Here is a 14,578-nt window from a genome sequence, read left to right on the forward strand (position 1 = left end):
AATACAAAGGAAGTAATTATCTTGGACATGAAATTTGGGTGCTAATTTGCTGTTCTTTGTTTCCTTTATTTTTCCTTTAGATAATATATATAGAGACCTATATACATTGCATTATAGAGAAGATTTCCAACTAGGTTTCAAGTTACTAGACTTGAAGACAAATCAAAACTCTGGGTTTGATTTGTCTCTCCAATCAGTATGAGTAGCTTTTGTGAAGTCAGTGGAGTTATGCTGATGTAAAATGGCTATTGTGAGAGGAGAATCGAGTCCCATATTAGGGCCAAATCCTGTTGAGTTTATTCACACAAGCTGACTTGTTGAGTGTAATGAGTCTGTCCATGTGAGTAGGATGAGCAGAAGCTTGCCCTTCAAAAACTACTTGCCTGCTCTTACAGTGCTTTGCACCCATTTGTACCAGTACATAGTTTGTGTAAATGCTAGCAATGCGTTTAGTAGTGTTTTATGCTCACTGTGCACAGGTTTAGGAGCCTGATCCAACTCCCTTTGAAATTAATTGAAAGATTCTCAGTTGCTTAACTGAATAGCAATGACCCTAAACTTGTGCTTAAGAGATTAGTTGATTCTGGGCTTTTTTTTCTTTTCTTTTTTTAAGACAAGGTGCCTGGCAATGGAGAACCAGGACCTTATTTTCAAACGCAAATATAGTTTTAGAAAGCTTACAAAAGTAATGTGACAAGATAGACCTTTTCCACAGAGCTACTGTTTAAACTGGTGTGACCGAGAGCCAATCTGGCTCTACCACTTCAGTGGCATATTAGTTTGAAAAAGGAGTTAAGTAGAGTTTTGTCTTTATATAGATGTGATTTTTCTCCTCCTCGCCCTACAGCTCTGGATGCAGGACAGGTTGGCTTGGCATTGTCCTATGCAATCACGCTCATGGGAATGTTCCAGTGGGGAGTTAGGCAAAGTGCTGAAGTTGAAAATCTGGTAATATTAATTTGCTCAACTTTGTATTTTTCACATCTCTATGCTGTTAAGTGACATGAAATACATTTGAAGCATTATCTTTGCGTTAATGGAATTTTAAAGACCCTGTATCCCATGGCCAGAACTGAACTGCCTTCCATATTTGCAGGAAGAAAGGCAGCCCAAATGTCTCAGATTTGGTGAGGAGTTAGTCTTTTCTGTTTAGAATCCCATAAAATCTCAATTATCAATAAATCTTGCTGCCTCTTTGATATTTGTGTGTCCATGGATATGAAAAAAATTCTGCTAGCTATCTAGCCAGTACTGTAGCAACCAGTATACTGATTTGGCTCTACTGTTGAAATATAGATATTCATTCCAAGCGCATAATAACCTTAGCCAGAGCTGCAAGGGACAAGCTCATTGGTGAAACTTCAGAGATTGTGGTGGCTCAGTACACACAAAAATGATAAATTTATCAATGATATTACTAATAGTCTGGATCTTCCTGGAGCTCAGATGTAAGTCTGATCTCTAGTACTACTCCCATAGATGCCCAGCAGAAAGACAACCTATCATGTAGAAAATAAGGCTCTAGTCCTGCAAAGCACTGTGAGTAATCCCATTGACCTCAAATTAATGCTTACATTGACTCAATTAACATGCTTTAAAATTTAGTACATGCTTAAATGTTATGCTGGATCGGGACCTATATTAGGAGGTCAGACTTGCATTCCTATTTAATAAGAATAGGACAGCACTATGAGTTTGTGTAAATGCTATGAGTCGTCCCCTCTCTCTCATATGATTGAAAGAAAATTTCTGGTGTCATTCTGTAGCTTTTTTTATAATCTGAATGTTACACAAAATATAAGAGAGTTTGAGTTTATTGCTTGTGTGACTTTTTTCTAGATGATCTCAGTAGAAAGAGTAATGGAATACACAGAACTTGAAAAGGAAGCTCCTTGGGAGTCCAACAAACGTCCACCAGCTGAATGGCCAAGCCAAGGAGTGATAGCCTTTGAAAATGTTAACTTCACTTACAGCTTAGATGGACCCTTGGTGTTGAGGCACTTGTCTGTTCTAATTAAATCAAAAGAAAAGGTATGCATTGCATGCTTACTTCAAATATACACAACATTTTCATTAAGGAGGTAATACTTTATAGTCTTTTTTTTTTTTTTTTCAACTCTATACAGTGCTGTAAAATATACCAGGGTGGCCAAACTGTGGCTTGTGAGCTGCATGCATCTCTTTTATAGTTAAAGTGCATCTTGTGGAGTCCCCTACATGCCCCCATTCTCTGCCTATCAGACTGGTGTGGAAAGCTCAGGGCTTCTGCCCTGCAGTGAGGTGGTAGTGCTCGGGGCTTCTGCCAGAGACGACTGGTACCTGCTGAGAGTGGAGGGCACAGTTTAAAGGTTTAAACAGTATGAGTCACACCCTCAGGTATACCCCCCTCTTACTCTCAGCAGCCCCTTCCTGCAGCTCCCTTGTGTTAGCTCTGCATGAAGAGGCAGCAGCAAACAGCTGGGAGTTTCAGGGAGGGGGCTGCTGCTTTAGCTCTGCAGGAAGAGGCAGCAGCAAAAGCAGCAGCTCTCCCTACTGCTCGCCACTGCCTCTCCACATGGCTGCAACTTCCAGCTTGCCGGCTCCAGGAACTGACCGAGTGGAGGACAGATAACCCTAGCAAAAATCAGGGGGAGGAGGAGGGAGGGCAGGGCACATGACCGCATATGACTCCCCCATGCATCGCCTGTGGCTTCTGCCAGCAGGAAGGGGGCTCGAGCCCTGGCAGGCACTTCCCGCAGGGCTGAAGTCCTGAGACCCCCACTCCCTGCCATGCTGAAGCCCTGAGCTCCAGCAGGCGTGCCCCGGCTCTTGAACTTCTGAAGATTCTCGTATGCAGCTCAGAGGGTCAGTAAGTTTGGCCACCCCTAAAATATACTATCCTTAGAAAATGAGGCCTGTATTTAAAAAGTAATAATAATAATAATAATAATAAAGTAATTATATTACTCATATTTACTAAAGGATAAAGCATGTTTACTTACTATAAGTTATGCAGTAATATTTGGTAATTCACTTAAGTAAAAATCTTAAGCGAATCCACATGTTCCATAGAATCACTATGAATAGAAATTTCGTGCTCTAATAAAAATATAACATTAGGGATCTATTATCAACCACCTGACCAGGACAATAATAGTGATGATGAAATGCTAAGGGAAATTAGAGAGGCTATCAAAATTAAGAACCCAATAATAGTGGGGCATTTCAATTATCCCCATATTGAGTGGGAACATTTCACTTCAGGACAAAATGCAGAGATAATTTCTCGATACTTTAAATGACTGCTTCATGGAGCAGCTGGTACGGGAACCCACAAGGGAGAGGCAACTCTAGATTTAATCCTGAGTGGAGCGCAGGAGCTGGTCCAAGAGTAACTACTAGCAAGGACCGCTTGGAAAGGGGGCGGGTGGGAGTGACCATAATACAATAGCATTCAACATCCCTGTGGGGAAGAACACCTCAACAGCCCAACACTGTGGGCATTTAATTTCAAAAAAGGGAACTATACAAAAATGATGAGGGGTTAGTTAAACAAAAGTTAAAAGGTTACAGTGACTAAAAGTGAAATCCCTGCAAGTTGCATGGGCCCTTTTTAAAGACACCATAAACAGAGGCCCAACTTCAATGTTATACCCCAAATTAAGAAACACAGTAAAAGAAACTAAAAAAGAGCCACGTGCTTAACAACCATGTAAAAGAAGCAGTGAGAGATAAAAAGACTTCCTTTAAAAAGTGGAAGTCAATCCTAGTGAGGCAAATAGAAGGAGCACAAACACTGCCAGCTTAAGTGCAAGTGTAATAAGAAAAGCAAAGAGGAGTTGAAGAACGGCTAGCCAGAAAACTCCAAAGGTAATAAAATTTTTTTAAGTACATCAGAAGCAGGAAGCCTGCTAAACAACCAGTGGGGCCCCTTGACGATCGAAATACAAAAGGAGCGCTTAAAGACAGATAAAGTCATTGCGAGAGAAAACTAAATGGATTCTTTGCTTCAGTCTTCAACGCTGAGGATGTTAGGGAGATTCCCAAACCTGAGCCGGCTTTTGTAGGTGACAAATCTGAGGAACTGTCACAGATTGAAGTGTCACTAGAGGAGGTTTTGGAATTAATTGATAAACTCAACATTAACAAGTCACCGGGACCAGATGGCATTCACCCAAGAGTTCTGAAAGAACTCAAATGTGAAGTTGCGGAACTATTAACTAAGGTTTGTAACCTGTTCCTTTAAATCGGCTTCGGTACCCAATGACTGGAAGTTAGCTAATGTAACGCCAATATTTAAAAAGGGCTCTAGAGGTGATCCCCGGCAATTACAGACCGGTAAGTCTAATGTCAGTACCGGCAAATTAGTCAAACACAATAGTTAAGAATAAAATTGTCAGACACATAGAAAAACATAAACTGTTGAGCAATAGTCAACATGGTTTCTGTAAAGGGAAATCGTGTCTTACTAATCTATTAGAGTTCTTTGAAGGGTCAACAAACATGTGGACAAGGGGATCCAGTGGAATAGTGTACTTAGATTTCCAGAAAGCCTTTGACAAGGTCCCTCACCAAAGGCTCTTACGTAATTAAATTAGCTGTCATGGGATAAAAGGGAAGGTCCTTTCATGGATGAGAACTGGTTAAAAGACAGGGAACAAAGGGTAGGAATTAATGGTAAATTCTCAGAATGGAGAGGGGTAACTAGTGGTGTTCCCCAAGGGTCAGTCCTAGGACCAATTATTCAATTTATTCATAAATGATCTGGAGAAAAGGGGTAAAGGGTGGCAAAGTTGCAGATGATACTAAACTACTCAAGATAGTTAAGACCAAAGCAGATTGTGAAGAACTTCAAAAAGATCTCACAAAACTAAGTGATTGGGCAACAAAATGGCAAATGAAATTTAATGTGGATAAATGTAAAGTAATGCACATTGGAAAAAATAAAACCCCAACTATACATACATATGATGGGGGCTAATTTAGCTACAACGAGTCAGGAAAAAGATCTTGCGGCGTCATCGTGATAGTTCTCTGAAGATGTCCACGCAGTGCGCAGAGGCGGTCAAAAAAGCAAACAGATGTTAGGAATCATTAAAAAGGGATAGAGAATAAGACTGAGAATATATTATTGCCCTTATATAAATCCATGGTACGCCCACATCTCGAATACTGTGTACAGATGTGGTCTCCTCACCTCAAAAAGATATTCTAGCACTAGAAAAGGTTCAGAAAAAGGGCAACTAAAATGATTAGGGTTTGGAGAGGGTCCCATATGAGGAAAGATTAAAGAGGCTAGGCCTCTTCAGCTTGGAAAAGAGGAGACTAAGGGGATATGATAGAGAGGTATATAAAATCATGAGTGATGTGGAGAAAGTGGATAAGGAAAAGTTATTTACTTATTCCCATAACATAAGCACTAGGGGTCACCAAATGAAATTAATAGGTAGCAGGTTTAAAACAAATAAAAGGAAGTTCTTCACGCAGCGCACAGTCATCTTGTGGAACTCCTTAACTAAGGAGGTTGTGAAGGCTGGGACTATAACAATGTTTAAAAGGGAACTGAATACATTCATGGCAGCCAAGTCCATAAATGGCTATTAGCCAGGAAGGGTAAAGAATGGTGTCCCTAGCCTCTGTTCATCAGAGGATGGAGATGGATGGTAGGGGAGAGATCACTTGATCATTTCCTGTTATCTTCACTCCCTCTGGGGCACCTGGCATTGACCACTGTCGGTAGACAGATACTGGGCTAGGTGGGCCTTTGGTCTGACCTGGTACGGCTGTTCTTATGTTCTTATGGTAATATGCACAGTTATGAGTAAATAACCTACTTAAAAACTTGGGCAACTAGGAACTTTGTGATTGCCTATTGCATAAATTCCAAAAACAAACACCACTTAGATTGTGTGCTCTTCAGGGCAGGGACTTTCTCTTTGTTATATGTCTGTAAAGTGCCTATCCCAGTAGGGCTTGGGCCTTTAGGTGCTACTTAATACAAATAGTTATAATAAAACAAATCCAGACCTTGGTCCTGTGATTGGATCCATGTGGGCAGATCTGAATCCTTGTGCATGTGCTGAGGCTTGATGACTTCAGTGGGACTCAGCCCAGGCATATGGATCCTCTTGCACAGATCTGATTGCACGATGATGGCTTTTATTTCAAAATGCAACTAAGGTCACTAAGAGAAAACAGTATGCATGCTAGACATCTTTTACAAAGCCCAGAATTTAAAAGCAAGGAAATGAATAATTCTTCTTCGAGTGCTTGCTCATATCCATTCCAATTAGGTGTGCGCGTGCTACGTGCACGTTCGTCGGAGATTTTTACCCTCGCAACACTCGGTGGGCCAGCATGGCGCCGCTATGGTGCCTGATATATACCCCTGCCGGCCCCTCCGCTCCTCAGTTCCTTCTTACCCCCCGTGTCAGTTGTTGGAACAGTGGAGCGCAGCTTAGCTGACCTCCGCCTCCCTAGTGATTCACTCGTTTCTAATGTATTGTGTATACAGTTCGATTTCCTATTAGTATAGTTAGTGTTTAGTTATGAGTTCTGTAGTAGTTATTGTATATAGTTAAGAGGGATTGGGGGTTAGCCCCTTCCCCTCACCCTGTACCGGGGCCCATGCCCAGTTCACCGGGCTTCAAACCGTGCGCGGCCTGTCATAGGCCGATGCCCACAGGAGACCTTCACGACTCCTGTCTCAAGTGCTTGGGTGAATCCCATCTCACAGACAAGTGCCGCATCTGCAAGGCTTTCAAGCCCCGGACTAAAAAAGAGCAGGACATTTGCCTGAAGCAACTCTTGATGGAGGCAGCTCTGACTCCTCCGTCTTTGGCACCACCTGCGGCACTGGGAACAAGTGCCTCTTCTGCACCGGAGCGCACGCCGACAGTGAAGGCTCCTCGACATCAGCCATCACCGGCCCAAGCTCCTGTCTGGCACTGCTCTCTCTCACTAAGGAGCAAGAAGCACAAGCCTCCTGCGGCTACTGTATCTACGCCGCAGTCTGAGCGCTTAGCTAAGTCGGACCGCCCGGCACTGACAACTGCCGTGGCACCGACGCCCGCCGCACCATTGATTCCAGCCTCACAAGAGCCATCGAGTCCGGTGCCTAGTAGGTCCCCGGCACGTGCTGTGGTTGAGCTTATCGTGCCCTCCACTCCGGAGATGTTCTCCACGGCACGGGACTTGATTGCCTTGACGGAGCCTGAGCTGCCTCAACCCCCGGCACTGCCAGTGCGGGTTGTTCAGTCAATAGGCAAGCTGGCCCTCATGTGACCGTCTTCGCCCAGTACCACTGAACATCGCCGGTCCCGATCCAGGTCCCGCAGACACTCTCGGTCCCGTCATCGATCCTGGTCCTGGCACCGCCTGCAGTCCCGGTACTGGTCGTACTCACGGCACAGTTTGAGGTCCCGATCGCCAACCAGATACTCTCGGCACCGCTCTAGGTCCCGACACCACTCGCGGCACCGTACCTCTTGCAGCCGATCTTGGCACAGCTATTCAAAGCACCGGTCGACCTCCCGGCACCGCGCTGGTCGCAGGTCCCAGTCTCATTCTCGGCACCGGTACAACTCCCGGTACCTTTCTCCGGCACCGCGTGGGGACAGATCGAGTGGACGCAGGGACCTGCATCAAACGGTCTCCGCCCCTCCGTGGCCTTCTCGTCATCCGTCCACCTCCTCCCATGCAGATAGTGCATCCTATGGGGATTTGGATACTCACAACAGGTTCGCCCAAGGAACCCTTGGCCCAGACCAGGGACCTCATCAGTGGTCCTTTTGGACACCTTGGGCTTATCACCAAGCCCAGGGTGAACCCCCTATACCATCACGCTCCGGCCCTTCCGAACACCGAGCGCCAGAGGCCACCGTTAGCAGACCTCCCCCGGCTGGTACGGAGGAATCTCCTGCCCACATACCGAACCCACAAGATCTACCGGCTCCGGACATTCCTCAGGATCAGGAGTCAGTCCAGGACCTGCTTGTCCTCGGGGTTTCATCCTCCTCCTCCCCGGATGAAGCAGTGGTGGGGACGTCATCATCAGGACCACCCCCAATCGACCTCAGGTCACACCAGGACCTTCTGCGGCGTGTCACCCTTAATATCAGCATACCCGTAGAAGAAGTTCCTGAGGTGGAGGATCCGGTAATCAGTATACTGTCAGCGAAGGCGCCAACTAGGGTGGCCCTCGCCTTCATTCGTTCGATCCAGGCTAGAGCGGATACCATCTGGCAATCCCCGGCATCCATACCGCCCACAGCCAGAGGGGTCGAACGGAAATACATGGTGCCCTCCAAAGGGTATGAGTACCTTTATGTGCACCCCCCTCCCTGTTCATTGGTTGTACAGTCCGTCAATGAACAGGAGCGCCATGGCCAGCAAGCCCCTGGACCTAAATCAATGGAGGCCAGGCGAATGGATCTGTTAGGAAGGAAAATCTGTTCCACGGGAGGCCTCCAACTCAGGGTGGCTAACCAACAAATCCTCCTGAGCAGGTACAGCTATAACACCTGGGAGGTGGTAGGGAAGTTTACAGAGCTAGTCCCGCAGGATTCCGCCAGGAATTCACAGCACTTCTGGAAGAAGAGAAGAAAGTTGTGCAGACCTCCTTCCAGGCCCTGCTGGATGCCACCGATTCGGCAGCTAGAACAGTCGCATCTGGAATCGCCATGCGACGTGTATCATGGCTGCAAGTGTCAGGCCTGCCACCTGAACTTCAGCAGACTATACAAGACTTACCTTTTGAAGGCCAGGGCCTGTTCTCGCGGAAGATGGACTCCAGGCTACAGAGTCTAAAAGACAATCGCGTAATTATGCGTTCGCTGGGATGCATACGCCACAGATTCAAAGACGGTCTTTCCTGCCCCAACCTCAGCACCCCTACCCCCCGCCTCGGCCAAGGCAAGACTTCACCAGAAGGCGAGGTCGTACCAATCGCAGACGTCAGTCTGGGCCTCAAGGGGGTAACAATTCCGGTCCCACCAAGCCATCAGCAGGACCCAAACCAAACTTTTGAGGGTATGCCCGAGAGCAGTGTACCAATGGCCTCCCAGGATCCTTTTCAGTTCTACAACCGCCTTGCCCCATTTCTCCCTGCGTGGTCCCAACTAACCTCGGACTGTTAGGTCCTACGCGCGGTGGAGTTTGGATACCATCTTCAGTTTATTTCACACACCCCCTCCCAACCCCCCTCCTCGTCCCTCTTCAGGGACCCCTCTCACAAGCAACTCCTTTTGCAGGAGGTTTGGAGGCTCCTTGCAATGGGAGCTATAGAGGAGGTACCGGAGGAGTTAAGAGGCAAGGGGTTCTATTCCAGATATTTCCTAATCCCCAAGGCAAAAGGGGGCCTCCGGCCTATCCTGGACCTGCGAGGACTGAACAAATTCATGAAAAAGTTCAAGTTCCGCATGGTATCCCTGGGCACCATCATCTCTTCCCTGGATCCCAGAGATTGGTACGCCACTCTCGACATGAAGGATGCATATTTCCACATCACTATTTACCCCCCGCACAGACGGTATCTACACTTTGTGGTGAATCATCAACATTATCAGTTTACGGTCCTTCCCTTTGGCCTCTCCTCGGCCCCTCGGGTATTCACGAAGTGTATGGCGGTAGTCACCACCTCCCTCCGCCGTTGTCGAATACATGTCTTTCCATACCTCGACGAATGGCTTATTCGAGGGACCTCCAAGGCACAGGTCACCGCTCATGTGAGCGTCATCAAGGACCTATTCACCCGTCTAGGCCTGATAATCAATTTGGAAAAATCCACTTTGGTGCCTACGCAGAGAATAGAATTCATAGGGGCCACGCTGGACTCCAATCTTGCAACGGCCAGCTTGCCTCCACCTCGGTTTCAGGCTATACAAAGGCTACAAAGCTTTTACAAGGCTTGTACAAAGGCTACAAAGCTTCCCAACAACCTCTGCTCGCACTTGCCTTGCCCTCCTCGGTCAAATGGCTGCGTGCATTTTCGTCACAAAGCTCGCCAGACTGCGCACGCGTCCTCTTCAAACTTGGCTCGCCTCAGTCTATCGTCCGCGCAGGGATGCCATAGACATGATACTCACAGTACCATTGAGCATTCTGGGCTTTCTCGACTGGTGGCTGACGCCATCCCTGGTGTGTACGGGTCGACCGTTCCATCCACCACAGCCCTCCGCGTCCCTAACAACGGACGCCTCATCTCTCGGCTGAGGTGCTCACCTAGGGCACCTTCGCACTCAAGGCCTTTGGTCCTCTGGGGAATTGGTGCTTCACATCAATGTCCGCGAACTGAGAGCTGTCCGACTGGCGTGCCAAACCTTCCAGCGTCATTTACAGGGCCGTTGTGTTGCAGTGTTCACGGACAACACGACGGCCATGTATTACATAAACAAGCAGGGAGGGACGCGATCCTCCCCCCTTTGTCAAGAGGCGATGCAACTGTGGGACTTCTGCATAGCCCACTCAATAGACCTGGTAGCCTCCTTTCTCCCAGGAGTCCGGAACTCTCTCGCGGATCACCTGAGCAGGTCCTTCCTGTCTCACGAGTGGTCGATCCGTCCGGACATTCTCCATTCTGTATTCCAGAAGCGGGGCTTTCCCCAGACAGACCTCTTTGCCTCCTGAGAGAACAGGAAATGCCAGGTGTTCTTCTTCCTGCAGGGTCACTCCCCAGGCTCCCTCTCAGATGCGTTCCTAATTCCATGGAAAGGTCACCTATTTTATGCCTTCCCACCTTTTCTCTCGTCCACAGAGTTCTACTCAAACTCCGCAGGGACAGAGCCCAACTAATACTGATCGCTCTGGCATGGCCGAGACAGCACTGGTACACCCTGCTGCTCGACCACTCTCTGGCAGCCCCGATCTCCCTGCCACTCTGCCCGGACCTCATAACGCAGGACTTCGGCAGGCTTCACCACTCGGACCTGCAATCCCTTCATCTGACAGCATGGCGGCTGTCTTGTTGATCCAATCTGAATTGCGTTGTTCCACCTCTGTGCAATAGGTGCTGCTGGGAAGCAGAAAGCCTTCCACGTGCGCAACATATCTCGCCAAGTGGAAGCGCTTCTCCCACTGGTGCACCCAGCATGACTTTACAGTTACAAAGGTGAGTAACCGTCTTTTAAGGGTGTTCTCAAACTGGGGGCTGGGACTCCTCAGGGGGTCATGAAGTTATTACATGGCGCATCGTGAGTTGTCGGCGTTCACCCCAAACCCCGCTTTGCCTCCAGCACTTATAATGGTGTTAAATAAGTAAAAAAGGGTTTTTAATTTATATGGGGGGTTGCACACAGAGGCTTGCTATGTGAAAGGGTCACCAGTACAAAAGTTTGAGAACCACTGTGCTAAACTGTTAGCCACCTTATGAACATATTACTCTTATTAACTACAAAGAAATGGGAGAATCACACTTTGCTTGAGAGCATTTTCTGTACCTGCCACTGAGAAGACAAAGCTGCTCTAATGATTCCAACAGTTTGTGTCCATTAGGGGAAAAACGGTCAAGGATGGATTGAGTTTAACTAACTTGTGTTAACTAACTGCATGAGACCTTTTCCCTAGTTTAGAGGCAAGTTTAATACCTTTTCCATCAGCACTGGTCTTGAGAAGCTAAACTATTAGGAAGCTAAGTATGGATGGGAAAGAGGGGACATAAGAAGAGCTGTGCAAAGGGACACTGAGGATCCACTAAAGGAAACACAAAAGGGACAGGGAGAGGCAACACAAAAGGTGGACAGTGACAATACAAAATAAAGGAGGGCGCACGCGTGCACACACACATAATCCCGGGATGGAGGAGAAATATATGGAGATATATCTATCTCACAGAGCTAGAAGGGACCCGAAAAGGTCATCGAGTCCAGCCCCCTGCCTTCACTATCAGGACCAAGTACTGCTCCTGACAGTTTCTTTTGTCATTGTTTTTTTTTTGTTTGTTTTTTTGGCCCTACATCCCTAAATGGCTCTCTCAAGGATTGAACTCACAACCCTGGGTTTAGCAGACCAATGCTCAAACCACTGAGCTAAAGGGGGGAAAAGTCAATTTCATAATTTTAGGATTGTGGGGATTTTACTTCAGTGCCTTTTGGCAACTTATCCAATTAACTATCAGCATTAATTAGATTGTTAGCCGAAAGAAACATAGAGATAAAAACCCTCACTCTGAAAACTTTTGACTCTTCTCCCTTTGCCCCATCAACCCAATTTAAACCATCTCAATTGAAAGAATGTGATAGGGCAAGTTTCCCCCATAGACCAAATGAAATTAGAGTCCTGCAGTGTTAATTCATGTTTTGCCACATTTCAAATGCAGGTATACGTTTTTTGATTAAGAAATCTTCCCTGGGAGGTTGGCTCAGTTCTATACAATCATTGCCCTGGCTTAATTTGTAACACGCACTTCCATTCAGCCCTAACCGCCTTTCTATTCCTCAAGCGAATCATTTTAATAACAAGCATGTTACAAGAATTTAGCCCTTCTATCCTGTACAAAGATGATTTCATGGAGAAAGGTAAGTGGGAGTTGAGGGCAAGGAGTTTACAAAGTGTAGTAAAAAAGCTGTTTATCTTCTCTGTACTTTTCTTGCCTTTGGGCCAGCTCCGTAGCAGTTATAATAAACCACTCTAGTGTAATAGTGAATAAGAAGATTTAAATTTCATGGCAAGAAATAGAAATAAAATAAAAACAGAAATAAGAGAAGTACCCAGACAGTGGCTAAACGCTTGTTGCTTTTTTGATCTGAGTGATTGTGCTGTGGGTTTGTCATCCTGAAGTAAGTTTGCCCAGTTTGAAACTCTTGCAGCTCTGGAGAGAGATTGGCTTCCTTTTTAGAAGCTACTGATGTTGATAATGCATCACATGGTATGACAGTAGGCCATCACCACTATAATGTGGAAAATAATAGGTTTCCAGGTATCTGGCCCTGTTCCCTGGATTCTAGTAAAAGGGAAGCATTTCTTGAAAACCTAGAAGTTGCTAACATTTCAGGCCATGTCTCTGCTACAGGAGTTACTGTGGTACAGTTATGGCACCGAAACTATGCTGCTGCAATCCCATAGTGTAGACACAGATGACAGTAATGGAAGGGTTTTTTCACTGTAGGAATGCCATCTCTCTGAGTAATGGTTGCCAGGTCAATGAAAGCATTCTTCTATCAACCTGGCTGCCTCTGCAGTGGGGGATAGGTTGACATAGCTATGATGCACAGGATTTTTCAGTCCACCTGGCTTAAGGTTTAAATATAGACTTGGACAAAGTATTTTCTCACTGTCCTCTAAGGCTTCAAACAACACTTAGCACCTAATGTAAATGAAGACTATGTCTACACTATGGAAGCTTCTTGGAGCAGCTAGTCCTGGAACCCACCAGCAGAGAGGCAATTCTTGATTTAGTCCTAAGTGGAGCACAGAATCTGGTCCAAGAGGTGAATATAGCTGAACTGATTGGTAATACTGACCATAACACAATAAAATTTAACATCCCTCTTGTGGGGAAAACACCAAAGCAGTCCACCACTATAGCATTTAATTTCAGAAAGGGGAACTACACAAAAGTGAGGAAGTTAGTTAAACAGAAATTAAAAGGTACAGTGCCAAAAGTGAAATCCCTGCAAGCTCCTTCAGCAGGAGAAGGGTTGAAGCCCCGAGCCCTGCAGGTGCCTCCCATGGGGCTGACTCCCTGGCAAGTTCTCTGAGCCCCGGCAGGCAAGCCCCACCACCCTGCTGTGGGGCTGATGCCCCAAGCCTTGACAGGTGCACCTAGCTCTCGAACTTCTGAAGATTATCACATGCATCTCAGAGTGTCCGTAACTTTTTCCACCCCGTCATAGAAGATAGACCCATCAGTAGCTGTTATCCAAGATGCTCAAGAACACAACCCCATGCTCTGGATGTCCCTAAGTCACTGACTTCCAGAAGCTGGGAGTGGATGATAGGGAATGGATGCCCTGTTCTGTTAATTCCTCTGAAGCACCTGGCATTGGCCACTTTCAGACAGGTCCATTGATCTGACCTAGTATAGCCGTTCTTATGTTTTTATGATATAAGTTTTAAAAGAAGACCAAGCCAAAAATAGTGGTGGCATTTAAACACAGCACAGCTATCTTTGTCAAAGCTAGATGGTAAGCGGTGTTTAAAAACAGATTAACACATGTCGGTTCGTACATTTGCTAAACATAAATTATTTTCTTTATCTGGATGACCTAAATCTGAGTTATGTGTTTAGTAATCAGGGACCCAATCCTGCAGACATACTCTTTTGTGTATGGAGGTAGACATTGACTTCAGTAGGGCTGCCCAAGGGCCTGCCTGCTTGGTTTCAGTTTTGCAGGAAAGATTTGATTATGATCTGTATATGGAAAAATAATGTGCCTTTTGAATAACATGATTTGTAAAAGGGAATAAAATTCTGTTTACTGAGAGCCAGTTCAAATTCATGTTGATTTTCGCAGCATGTAGTCAATTTAGAGAAATCCATTTGTATTTCTGGTCAAACACTGAAAAATGCAATGTTTTCATTTGATGCCTGCCTGAAAGAGAGAGATTGACAATATATAAGCAGCTTCATTTTTATTTTAAGAGTTGCTTTATTTTTGATAAT

General features: G+C 46.0%; 1 protein-coding gene across 1 annotated transcript in view; it reads left to right on the forward strand.

The window, feature by feature from the left end:
• The window catches only part of ABCC4 (ATP binding cassette subfamily C member 4 (PEL blood group)), a 235,733-nt gene that overhangs the window by 170,651 nt on the left and 50,504 nt on the right, over positions 1 to 14,578 (forward strand). The gene's annotated exons all lie outside the window — the stretch shown is intronic.

Source organism: Chelonoidis abingdonii, chromosome 1, assembly GCF_003597395.2.
Source record: "Chelonoidis abingdonii isolate Lonesome George chromosome 1, CheloAbing_2.0, whole genome shotgun sequence".
Classification (NCBI taxonomy): Eukaryota; Metazoa; Chordata; order Testudines; family Testudinidae; genus Chelonoidis; species Chelonoidis abingdonii.